We start from the raw sequence: 13837 nt of genomic DNA, 5'->3' as shown, positions 1-13837 counted from the left end.
TGAAAATAATGTTTTGACAATTATTTGAAATGGGGTGTATTATAGGTAGATAGATTGTATGATATGATTAAGATAGTGGATTGATTAGATGATTATTTGTTTTATGAATGATGATAAAATGTTAAATTGAATTGTTTTATGATTGAGTTACTATATAGTTTGATAAATGTCGAACTCACTTTTTTTTTATATTTGAATTGCCGTAATAGGCAAACTTTTCCAAGCTAAGTAACATGTAAGGTATAATTATAACTTGAGGTAAGTTATTTGATTTTAAATACCTGTGAACTTACTAAGCATTTCTAATACTTACTCCTTTGGTTTCCTTTTCCCTATAGATGGTCAACTTGCGTAATGTGTCAGGTGGATCATCAAGAAGCTCACACTATCTCAGTATTACTTCGGTAGTCTTTTAACCATATTAAGACTCGGTTATGTGTGGCATGTACTTAGGATTTGTTTTGGTTCACTTGTATATTGATAGGACTTGAAATCCTTGTTGGTCTGAGTATGACAAAGAATATGCTTAGTTGGAAACTTATGCATATAGTAGATGGTTTAAATTGTGCATTTGGTATTTGAATTGGCATTTTGGTATGCAATTACATAGGTAATAAGATTTCATGGTATGGATAAAAGTCTTGGTTGATAAGGTTGAGTTTATTTAAGTAAATTTGATATGTTTTAATGCTAAATTGTGGAATGTTAGATTCGTTGGTTTGAAAGGGAGATTTATGATAATTTAGCATGTATATAAGGTTTATAAATGAATAAGGCTATGTTAGGTTTATGTTTTGAATTTAAAAGTTGAAATCTGTCAGGTGTTTATAATGATTGTCTTATAAGATTGAACTTAAAGATTATTATGGTTTATATGCTTATGGTAGTTGTGATGTTGGACCTATAGGTCAAGATTTTATGCTTTTTGACATTATGGAATGCTTGATGATGTAATATGTTTGTGATGGCACATTGAGGCATATTGGTTAGGCATTCATAGGATAATATGTAATATGTTTTGGAATGTTTTAAATGATATTGTGTAGGTGTGTGTGTGTTTGTATTCTCGATTTAGTCCATGCTTTACTAATAACTTTTATTAAGCATGAATTTGGATTAATTTGTTGATTTTAATTGAATTCCATGTAATAATTTATGTGTGAATATTCTGCTTTTTGCTGTAGCATTCCATAACTTGGGTCTGGCAACCGAGATGGGTGAGGGGTGTTACAGAAGCCACCTGAAAAGCTATTGAAAAAGGGTAGACTCAACCTATTGTGACTTTTTCCGATGACACCACACAAGCTCTAAACGCTATTTTTAGTGTTGTTGGCATCGAGAAATTTAAGATGATTTCCACTTGTTAGTCAACAAAAGAAGAAATATGAAAGGCTGATATTTTCAGAATGTCCAAACTACAAATCTTGACTACCAAGTTTGAAAATCTAAAAATGTAAAAAGATGGAACTATTTCAGATTTTCTTACAAGACTATGCGACATATCTAACGATGCACTTTGTCTTGGTGAACAATTTTTTCAAGGTGAAACTAGTAAAAAAAAGTTTTAAGGTATCTTCCAGAATATTTTGCTAGTAAAGTCACATCTATTGAAGAAGCCAAGTATATCACCACTCTCGGATTGGATGAATTGATAGGTTATCTTAGAACTTTTGAGCTAAATCTAGAATAAGCAATGCGTGACAAATTGAGACCTCAAAAGAACACTCCCTTTGATGTTCAACCTATTGTTCAAGCAGGAAAGTTGTAACCTCCCAAACTCGACCCAAACATTATGGCTAGATTGAGAAGGCTATATTAGCTACCGAAATGGCTAAGCTAACTTACGTTACCTTTTAAGACTTTTTAAAAAAAAAAAACTCATTTTAGAGAAAACCATAGTTGTACTTTGAGTTAGCTTAAAAGCATTCATTCATTAGGTTGTATATGCTTAGGATTCATTTTATTATTGACAGTGCTGCTTTAGAAAAACCGTTTGCTTGTCGCTCTTCTTTTAAAAAAAACTCAAAGTTAAACTAATGTAGCTGAAAAACCATTTTTCAAGTCATTTTGGAAAATTAGTTGCCTTATCGATTTATTTTTCAAAACAATTCATTTGCAAGGTAGTGGAAACTAGGGAACAATATCAAATTTTACTTAAGCTAGATATAATGCATTATCCGATTATTATACTTGAGTAATTTATGCATGTAAAAATTCCCAAAAGAAAAGTTACCAAGCCACAGATCAGAGATAATTAAAAATTACAAGCCAAAACCAATAAAGACTTAATGATACTTATTAAGAATAGTATGAGGTCCAAAGTGATTCTCCGAATGTCGAGTCCGGTCCTAATTTCGAGGTTTACCTAAAAAGTTAAACGCTATTGGGGGTGACCTTATGAAAAGATCAGTGTGAGTCGAATAATTATTTAAACGGGCAAAAACATCAAATACAGTGAAACATATTAGCATTAACAGAAGAAAACAGAACTATCATAGGAATTTCATGGCATTACATAGCCATTATCAAATTTATGTCAAATAGTGTATGAGCATAGGTCATCATTCATTTGATTAACAATCATTAATTTTGATACCATTCAATACAACAAAGTATAATGTGTAGCTTAAATTAATAACACTCAAATATGTCGTGCCCATGATGCAATGCAAAAAAGTTCCTACTCATACCATCTGCTACACACCACAAGTTCCCCATAACCGGTCTGCGAAACTCCAAAACATTATGAGCATAACTCGATGTGGTAAAACCACCGAATAATCAATAACGCAGAAAATCTGCTAGCTATAAAATAGTGTGATACAATTGCCAATGCCATATAATATGCGATAAAATCGCCAATCCCCTCGGTATTCCAGGTGCAGTGCACTGACTACAAATAATGCGGACTTAATATGCCACCAGTACTCCACCGAACTCCTCCGCCAACCACAAAATCCCAACTCAATGCATATGCAATACATCATACAATCTCATACATAATCATATCCCAATACTTTTCACATTCATTTCACATGCTCAGCATGTCCTCAATAATCACATACTTTCAGTAAATGGAAATAGTGTTCCAATCTTTCAAATTACCATTGTGTTGGTATCAACCAATATCATTCAATTTCACATACTTTACGGAATTTCATTATGCATAAACAACACCCTTTTCAATACACAATATAACAAATATCTCATGCATTTAAATCATACAAAATCTTAATATCTCAACACATTATATCATTCAGTCAAACATTCTTATATATTATAACTCAAATATGCAATTACAAACTCAATCAAACATCTATACTATCAAACTAGCAATTTTGCCAACATGTCAATCGTTTAATGCTCAAAACATACATGGTTTAGCGACTTACAAAATCAATAATTTGGCTATTAAGACAATCCAATCAGCAAGCTATTTATCATATATAACATGATATTTAACATTTTCAAACAATTTTATGAGTTTAGGACCCACACCTTATTTTTTGCTTCCCAGTACCGCACCAGTGAATCTTCCAATTTTCCTTAATAATTCCTTAAACGAACCTAAACCAAAATTCAGTACGAATTCAATCAATTTACCATTAAACCACCCCCAAACACCCACTTATGAGTTCAAGCCAATCTTTGAAATTATAACTATTTTATGAATCCAAACTAATTAGATACCTTACACTGTATCGATGCAAATCGTACGTACAATCGTTCTTCAGCTTTACGGATGATTTGAGGCATTTGGGTCAGCACATAATTCAATAATATACTGAAAAATAAGTATCTGATTAATGATTAAATTTCTTCATTTAATCAAATCATAACCTTTACCCAACAACTATGTCGAAATAACAAACTAGTTACCCTTAATTGCACTTACGCTTCACAATTTGTGGGATCTGAATGGCCAATCGATCAAGAAAATTTTTCCCTAATTGAAATGGATTTAAAAGATGATTATGAGGGTTTAAGAACTCAAATTAATTTTGGAAAAATATAGGTAAGAACCAAGAAACAAAACAGCCCATTTCTTGCTCATAGGTGCATGTACCACCACTCGCGGTGGCCAAAATTGGGGCTGAATTTTAAAATGGTTTGAGATATCATTGAAATCTGGACAAATACCTTTGAAATCATTTAAAACCCCCCAAATTACAGATCTAGAAATTTATATTTTTTAATGGACAAGATTAATTAAGAAATTGAAGAGAGAAGAGACCCAAGCTAGTCGAGAGAAACGACAATGACACTTTCTTGGCAATGTTCGGGATCGATCTTAGAGTTCAAGATTTCAGATTTGGGGCTGATTTCAATGAGGAAAAATGACAATAATATGGTGGAGAATATGTTAACAAATATTGTGGCAAAAAGAAAAAAAGAAGAAAGAAATGGTAAAACTAGGTGTAGGCGATGACAACAATGGGAGAAATAAAGAAAATTGAAGAGAAAAGAGGAGAGGAAGAGGGGGAACGACTTGGGTGGGTAAAAGTTGAATAAAGGCTGAAAAATAAAATAAAAAGTTATATTTATACCCAGGGTTCAAGTGTATGGATGGCGCACACATTAAAAAAATAAAGGATTTTGAAAATTTTAATTATTTCGCAAGGGAAGGGATCCGAACTTGGGACCTCATTTAATTTTCATGCTTTCTCATATTTCTTTTAACCATTAGGTTTTTTCCTCCTTCTTGAAATAATTTTACAATATTTATTTTAAAAACAAGTTATTTCACATACTAAGGTTTAAGGCAAAATTTGCAAAATGATAAAAATGGGGAAAGAGAAGGGATTTGAACTTGGGTTTCAAGGAATGTTTCACTAACACTTAACCAACAAACCAATATCTCATTTATTTCCTAAAAACGCGTAGATAATCTTAAAAATTAAGGTATGACCACTCTCTCTCTCGATTCCCAAACCTAATTCTACTAATCCCTGATTTTTGGGATGTTACAAAAGCAGACTGAAGAGGCTATTGATGCGATCAAGAAGAAATTATCCTTGCTCACAAAGAGCATGAAGAGATCCTCTTAGAAGGGAACAAAACCAAGTTATTGTGAGACAATGAAGATTCGTATGAAGGGGGAGAATTCTTAGTTGAAAAAAAAGGTTATTCAATGTTTTAAATGCAAAGGGTAACACAACATTTAGTCCAAATGTGCAAATACCAAGAAGAAGAAGAAGAAGAAGAAGCCCTTTGTAACACCCCTTACCCGTATAAGACGCCGGAACAGGGTACGAGGTATTATCGGACTCACATCACATGCAATCATACGATTCCAAGCATAAATTTGCGTCCAAATTAAAAACCATTTTCAATTAATCATAAAGTCCCTAATACGAGCCTACGAGGCTCAAAACATGCATTGGAAGTTGTCCGGGACTAAACAGAGAACTTTAGAAATTTTTACAAAACTTAGAAAATTTTTCCACTAAACAGGGGTCACATGCCCATGTGGATATGGGGCACACCCGTGTCCCTACCCCGTGTAACTCTCTATTTTGCAATGCATGAAAAAATGTCACACGGCCATGTCACACGCACTTGTGCTAGGCCGTATGGATAATTAAATTTTCACAAAATAGGTGCAGACTTCACACAGCCAGGACACACGCCCGTGCCTGAGGCCGTGTCATCCACACGGCTAAGACACATGCCCGTGTCTTTGCCAGTGTGCTCAATTCTGAGCATTCTATTTTTCAAAATTAAGGTGCAAGGGACACGACCAAAACACATGCCCATGGGGCAGACTGTGTGTCACACACGGCCTAGACGCACACTCGTGTGTCTACCCGTGTAGTCAAAATAAAGGCTATTTACCAAGCCATTTGCCACCCTTATTAGCACAAACCTTTTAACAACTTTGATGTCATATGACATAGCATATTTGGACAACCAAACATCTACAATCAAAACTAATACATATCAATGCAATACCATCCACTATCATGCTCACAACATTTATTATGTCCCAAATTAATCATGCTAATTTCACATATACTAAGTATCATTAAACTACCTTCAAGACACCTATTTGTGCATAAGATAATCACCTCACCAATAAATCACATTTCCAACATAACACATTCATGCTATGAATCACATTCCGTCATTCATCAAGTTTATCATAGCCATATCACCACTGATATTGACACATATATCAATATACTTAGGCTTGCGACCATGTTAACCAAAATAAGCCAATTAGCATAACAAGGTACCAAATCAACCAATAGCTATTACAAGCCAATACATTTGGCCAATCATAATGACACATATAACAAAAAGACCAAGTCCCTATACATGCCACACTTTCAAATACTAAGATCATCAATACCCAAAATGAGAGTTTGATAGTGTGATTCGAATCTCCGATGATCTCCAATCCGAGCTAGCTTGGCAACACAAATAAAAAAATGGAAAATAAATAGAGTAAGCTATATAGATTAGTAAGCTATATACAAGAAATAAGCAACATCACTGTGTATATAACATTTGAATATTATAACATAATTAAATGTAAGTTTACCATAGTATCATGATCGTAATTCATTCCATCACAAAATTTACCTCATTTTCATTATTTCAAGCATTTAATAAACATGAGCTTTACGTACATACCTGAACCATCTCGAAATGAACTTACACATATTCTCATCTTTAACATACCCGTGAACCACTCGGAATAATAATGTCTGATACTCGAGATTTTTTCATACTAAGTGCCACATACGTAGCCAATGCTACCTCAATCTCATATCACATAATTACTCACTCTTGAGCTATCAACGAGCCTGCTCACACAAGTTGTCAGTCAGGATGTAGCTACAGGGTGTTGCTCACACAAGCTGTCAAGTATCGGCAACATATGCTGGTATACTTAGCCACCGGTAGGACATACAAGACCAACACCCGGATCACATAATCACATAACACATAATGACCTTAGTGACATGTCACTTGTATCCTAATCTATTCCTAAGGTTCAACAGGATTTCTCACTTGCCGATTCGTCGTTGAACTCGTTCGTAGAATTATACTCATTCACATACTCAAACAAACAATTCATGCAATATTTAAGCATTTAAGTAATATTATTCTAAAGCTTATTTTTAACATGCGAACTTACCTCGGTACAAAATGACTAATTGTTTGATTTAGTCCACAACCTTGTTCTTTCCCCTATCTAGGTTAGAACCTCGTCTTTCTTGATCTATAATACCACATTTAACTTATTTAATCATCACATTATTCAATTTAATCCCAAAAACACCTTATAAAAAAATTACATTTTTCCCCTTACTTTTCAACTTTTTACATTTTAGTCCCTAGGCTCGTAAAATGATTTTCATTCGATTTCATCACACCCAAGCCTAGACGAACCTATTCCTTGCTCATAACAACCCACATTTTTCATTCATTCATATTTTTACACATATTTTACAACTTTTACAAATAGGTCCCTATTTGACATTTTCATAAAAAATCACTTGGTAAATGTTGTTTATCTAACACCAAACATACATTTTCTACCATTAAACATCAAATTACACAAATATTCAATAGGGGTAAAATTTTAGACTTTGATTTTCTTTCAAATTAGCCCTTAGAATAGCTAAAGCAAGTTACAACATTCACAAAAACGTAAAAATCATTAAAAACGGGACAAAGACGGACTTACAATCGAGCTTGGAAGTTGGCCAAACCCTAGCTATGGCTTCTCCTTGTAAAATTCGTCTACGAGGACTAATTTGATGAAGGTGATATCTTTTATTTATTAATTTTTGTCTTTATTTACCAAATGACTAAAATGCCCTTCACTTGAAACTTTGAAATTTCACCTAACCATGTCCATTTTTTTCCAAATTAAAGTATAATGGTCTAATTACCATTTAAGGACCTCCAATTTAAAATTTCGTAGCAATTAGACACCTCTAGCTTCTAGAACACACATTTTGCACCTATTGCAATTTAGTCATATTAGACAAATTGAACACCCTATTGATAAAATTCCTTAACAAAATTTTTACACAATCATTCAATCATACTTTGGACCTTCAAATAATAAAAAAATTAACATTTCTACTTTGGATTTGTGGTCCCGAAACCACTATACTAATTTGACCCTAAAACGGGCTGTTACACCCTTAACTGTCACCTTGAGTGATGAGGAGGATAAAAGTAAATTTTAAAACTTTGATGAAGAGATAAGAAATTATGTGGCCTTTAATACAATTTTTCAATCACTTGTTCAAACAGATGATGAAAATCCTAATGAATCAGACTATGATATTGGTACCCTTGAAAATGAATATTTCGAAATGGTTAAAAACTAGAAATTGTGTCAGATGAATGATGACTTAATAAATGATGTGCACATTTTAAAGGAAGAAAATGAGAAGCTCAAAATGGAAGTGCAAGAGAAAGATGATACATTGTTGATCTCAAGAAGGCTAATGAGATGCTTGATAAAACTATCAAAGAAATTGATAAGATATTTTCTGTTGAGAGATCCAAATATTGTCATTATGAAATTGGTGAAAAAAAAGAATATAACATATGTTTGTTACTATTGTGGAAAGGCCGAACATATTAGATCTCATTATTACAAGCTGACAAAATATCAAAAGTAAATGAAAGCTAAGTTTGTTCAATCTAACGTTGCAACACTAAACAAAAAATCACTTAGACAATGATATGTTTGCAACAAGAAGAAAGGGAATACCAAAAACAAGAGGATGATTTGCCACTATTGTAGGAAGTATGGTCATGTGAAGACTTATTGTTACAAGTTGCAAACAGACTTATGGAAAATTAAATCTGGTGCAATGATTGTTCAAACAAGTTATCAAACAGTTGCTCTAATAGATAGAAGAACAAGATGATTTTATGTGAAACAAGTTTGGTTGAGAAAAGATCGGCCATATTTGAGATCTAAAGATCAGTAAATTATTGATGCTACTGTGAAGTATGAGGTTGAAGATTATGTTGATGATATCAAAGAGACTTTAAATATCAAACATACTCCATCTCTTGGAAAAGACATTTGTTATTCCACGAATTATAATCCTTGTTATTGAAAAGGTTGTATCTAACGCCCTTGAATAAACTTGAGGAAAACAAACAAGGGGGCATCGAGTAAAAGGGAATACGTTTGTTGATTTTGATAATGGTATGGTTGATGTTTGTGTTGACTATGGTTTAGGAATTTGAGATTTATGTAAGTTTTCTCCTAGGTATCTCTTGTGTATTGATGGCATGTTGATAGGGAGAGTCAAAAAGCCAAATAGGGCATATTGTTAGAGGTAAGGTTGTCTAGCAATGTTTGTTCAGTTACCTGATCAGTCAAAGACCTTGTTAGTCAAGACATGAGGCAACAAGTGTAACAACCCATTTCTTAGTGGTGTTGAAAATAGTGGTTTCAGGGCCACAAATCCTATGAGTGAGTCTGTAAATATTATTTTTTAATATTTATGAGTCGAATATTGTATTATATTTGATTTTGATATGGTAAATTATGTTATTTGAATGAATAACTAAGTTTAAGTGGTGTGTCCATAAAGTCAAATGGGTTTAGAAATTGATGTATTGGGGCCTTGTTTCTATAAACAGAGCCAATAAAATATTTACAGAGTGTTATTAGGGTCATACTAAAATTTGGTTAAGAAATTTTAATATTTAAATAGTTAATTAATCAAAAAGGGCTAAAGCATAAAATATACAAAAGTTGAATTCCATTAGTCAAATGGATCAAAAAGCTTTAAAAGATAAACTAATGGACTTGAATGGTAATTATACCATATTTAAAGTTAGTGGATATTTATGGATAGGTTGCATGGTAAATTTCATGAATTTTAAAGGTTGCATTAGTAATTAAATAAATAAAACAAAAATTAAAAGAAATTAAAATAGATCATCTTTAAAAAGACTATCACCACCGAAACTAGGAAGAAAATTCCATTTTTGAGTAGAAAGCATTCAACCAAGTTGATTATTGATGAATGGTATGTGATTTTGATCCCCCTTTTTAATGATTTTTTATGTTTTTGAACTCATATAAGCTTAATCTCGCTAACCGGGGGGTCAAATTGTAAAACTATTAAATTTTATAAACTATGCCATGGGTGAAGTTGATATGATTTTGAAGTTTTTGGTAGATGTTAAACTTGATTGTTAAATAGACATATTTTGTTAAGTAATTTTGATAATTTTAAGGTATAAGGACTTATTTATAAAAATAGTAAAATTCAAGGAAAATATTGTAAATTGATGATAAATATAGGCTATTGTATGATTAGATAAAAATTGGCTAGCATGATTTATGGTTAAAAATGGTGAAATTGCAAGTTTTGAGTTTAGGGACTAAATTACATAAAAGTTAAAATTTGAGGGTAATTTCATAAATTTTCATTATTAAGGGTTATAAGTTGAATTAATTATTTTAAATGCTGGAATGAGGTTAATTGAATATTTATCTAGATTAAGAAACAACTTGAATAGACACAAATCGCGAAAAAATCCAAAATAATGGATTAGTCATTGAATCATGTTAGGGCATCATTTTGGTACAAGTAAGTTTGTATAGATTTAAAATTGTTATTTGATGTTTTAAATGAGTTACTATAAATAATTATGTAAATTAAAATCTTGATTTGTAAATTGTTTGGTAATTAATAATATAGATTGATTTGTAAGGTTTGTTTATTTAAAGCTTGTAATTGAGAATTGTGAAAATCATGATGATATGCAGAAATGTTATTATGTAATGGAAGTAAAGGATTTAAGATGTAAAAGTCCCATTTGAATTTTAAGAATTTTTAGGATACAAATGACATGTCATTTGGGTTTATGCGGTTTCGGGTACTAGTCTTAAATGTCCTATCGATCACTGAGGTCCTACATTTGTTGCAGATTATCCACAGGTCGTGTGAGCAGCATCGTGTAGCTAACATTCTGACCCACAACTCATGTGAGTAGGCCCATTTTACAGCTCGTGTGAGCACAAAGGAAAGTTTATGATTACATGAAAAGGCACACTATGTGTGAACATTCCCGAGTATCTGATGAAATTCTAGATGGTTCAACGGGTAAGTAAAGGTTAATGGAAAATCATGTATAAAAACTTAATGTTACTAATGTTCATATGAAATGGAAAGATGGATATGCATATATGAAATGAAAATGATGAAAATTTATCATGTGATGGATGAAATATGCATGGAATTTATTTCTTAATATATGTTATGTTCCATAGATGTTATGTTTACTTATCATCTACTAATTATGTGGATTCAAATGAGAAAAATGTGTAATGGATATATATATATGTGATGGATGATATAGAAAGCCTAAATTTGTATCATTTATATGCCATGATTTACTTGGACCTTACGTGTAATGTTATACTTACTAACTTTATGAGGTGGTGTGTATCAGAAAGGAAGTTTGGCATATGACATGAAGAAAGCATGTTGGTTGTTTAATTTAATATGTTCACTAAGTTTAAGTTTCCTTTATACAAGCTTACTAAGCACTAGTTGCTTATATAGTTGTTTTCCATATTTTGTAGATCATCGGAAGGCTTGATCGGTTGGAATCTTCATCGGAGCACAAGCACACTATCCATTGACTATTTTGGTAGCTTTTGAATAAGTTGGGCTAATGGTTATAAATGACATGTATAGGGTTGTATGTTAGTTTGTTATGTTTTGAGCCTATGCCTAACATACTTGCGTATATATATGTTTTGAAATAAGTGGTATATGCTTGTGTTAATAGGTGAGTTTGGTTTCTTATGCGTGTCTTATGAAGGAATGTGACTAAGTGATATAATTTGAGAATGAAGTAAGAAAATGGTGAGTGTGTGATGTGTGTTTGGCATGTATAAGGCTCATATGTAAAAGGTGTCACGAATATGTTACTTGGTCCACTTGGTTTCGTCATATCTTTTAGAGATTATGTTTTTTGGTGGACTTGTAAAGCTTTGTAAATAAGTGTCTTTTGGTCACTTTGAATGACATGTAAATGTATGTTTTAGACATGTTTATTATTGTAGTGAAGTAAGCTTAGGTTATTGAGTGATAGTAAATTGTTTTAAGTTAAGGTGCCTTTGAATGACACATTGGTTAGAACTTATAGGTTGATTGTTTTGGCATTTTTTAGGCTTGTTTAAATGTGTTTTTAAATTATGGGAATGGTTGATTTTGATTTGGCTTGGAACCTAAGTGTTGGATGAAAGTTTGCCTTGTTTTAGAAGCTTTTTAAGGTGCACACAGCCTAGGCTGTTCCACACGGCCATGTGTCTTATTAATTTTTAGGTGCAAGATTTTTCACATGGTCACAGTTAGTTACATGGTTTAGCCACATGGGCGTGTGGGGAAGCCACACGGCCATGTGTGAAGCCACACGGCCTAGGCTATTCCACACGGCCTAGCCACATGGCCGTGCGACCCCTATTTCCAAAATTTTCAATTTTTTTACATATTTTTCTATTTTGGTTCAAATTAGTCCTAGATTGTTCTCAAAATAATTTTAGGACACCGTAAGCTCGATTTAAGGCCTGTAAGTGTATTTTTACCCTGATGTTTATAAGATATCAAATGTTATCATTTATTTTATATTTTTGTTTCTGTTTGATGATAAATGTCTTTATTTGTAATGTAATGCTCCGTAACCCCAATTCGACGACAAGGACGGGTTAGGGGTATTACAGCCGAAGCATATTATATGTTGGCCCTTTTTACTTAGGTCTTATTGGATGTTGTTTTAATAAGCAAATGAGCTTTTTGGACGTTCTACTTCTAGTCTTTAAAGCTAGAGTTAAAGTGGTATATATTTGTGAAGAGTTTAAGTATGTTTAAGAGTTTGAGTTTGACTTGGATTATGGTGAAAGTTTTTCTCAATCTCAAGGATGTGTTTCATGACTAATTTTAAGGAGATTAAAGTTACTTTTTTTTTGGATAATTATTAGAGATAATTCAAGAAGTTTTATTCATATTCAAATTGAGAGTTTTACTTTATCAACTCTACATAGAGAAGATATCAAATTTAGTCTATAAATAGGCTATTGTGCATACACATTTGTAGGTGGATTTTAGAGTGATTTTGGTTGGTTATTTGTTTTATCTTTTACTTGGTATTTTTTTTTCACTTTTGTGTTAGGATTTTATTAGAGAGTTTATATTTGATGTAAGTGAGGTTTTTGGGGTAAGTGATTTGTAACCAACATGGTCAATGTTGGGGTTCCAATTACTGTAACACCCCGTACCCGAGACCGTTGCCGGAGTCGGACACGAGGGGTTTGCAGACGTAAATCACTTATTTGCACAGTCCATTTTGAATTTCCAGACGAGCTGGCTAACTGCGTCACTATCACCTTAAAAATCATATCTCGAGTTCCAAAACTCGAAAACCAGTTCCATAAATTTTTCCTGAAACTAGACTCATATGTCCATCTACAAATTTTTTTCTAGAATTTTTGGTCGAACCAATTGGTACAGTTTATTAGTTAAAGTCTCCCCTGTTTCAGGGTTCGACTACACTGACCTTTGCACATTACGACTTGGATATCTCCCTGTACAGGGCTTCAATACTGATTCCGTTTGTTTCTATAGAAATTAGTCTCGAAAAGGAATCTATAAATATATGGCATGACTTCTAATTATCTCTGGTTAATTTATAATTAATTTCCAAAGTCGGAACAGGGAATCCAGAAACCGATCTGGCCCTGTTTCGCGAAAACGTAAATATCTCATAATATACTGTTCATATGATCGTTTCGTTACTTTCCTATGAAAATAGATTCATCAAGGTTCGATTAAAT

This window comes from Gossypium hirsutum, chromosome A13 (assembly GCF_007990345.1).
Source record: "Gossypium hirsutum isolate 1008001.06 chromosome A13, Gossypium_hirsutum_v2.1, whole genome shotgun sequence".
NCBI classification, from domain to species: domain Eukaryota; kingdom Viridiplantae; phylum Streptophyta; class Magnoliopsida; order Malvales; family Malvaceae; genus Gossypium; species Gossypium hirsutum.
The sequence above is the reverse complement of the archived record's forward strand: the minus strand, read 5'-3'. Positions refer to the sequence as shown.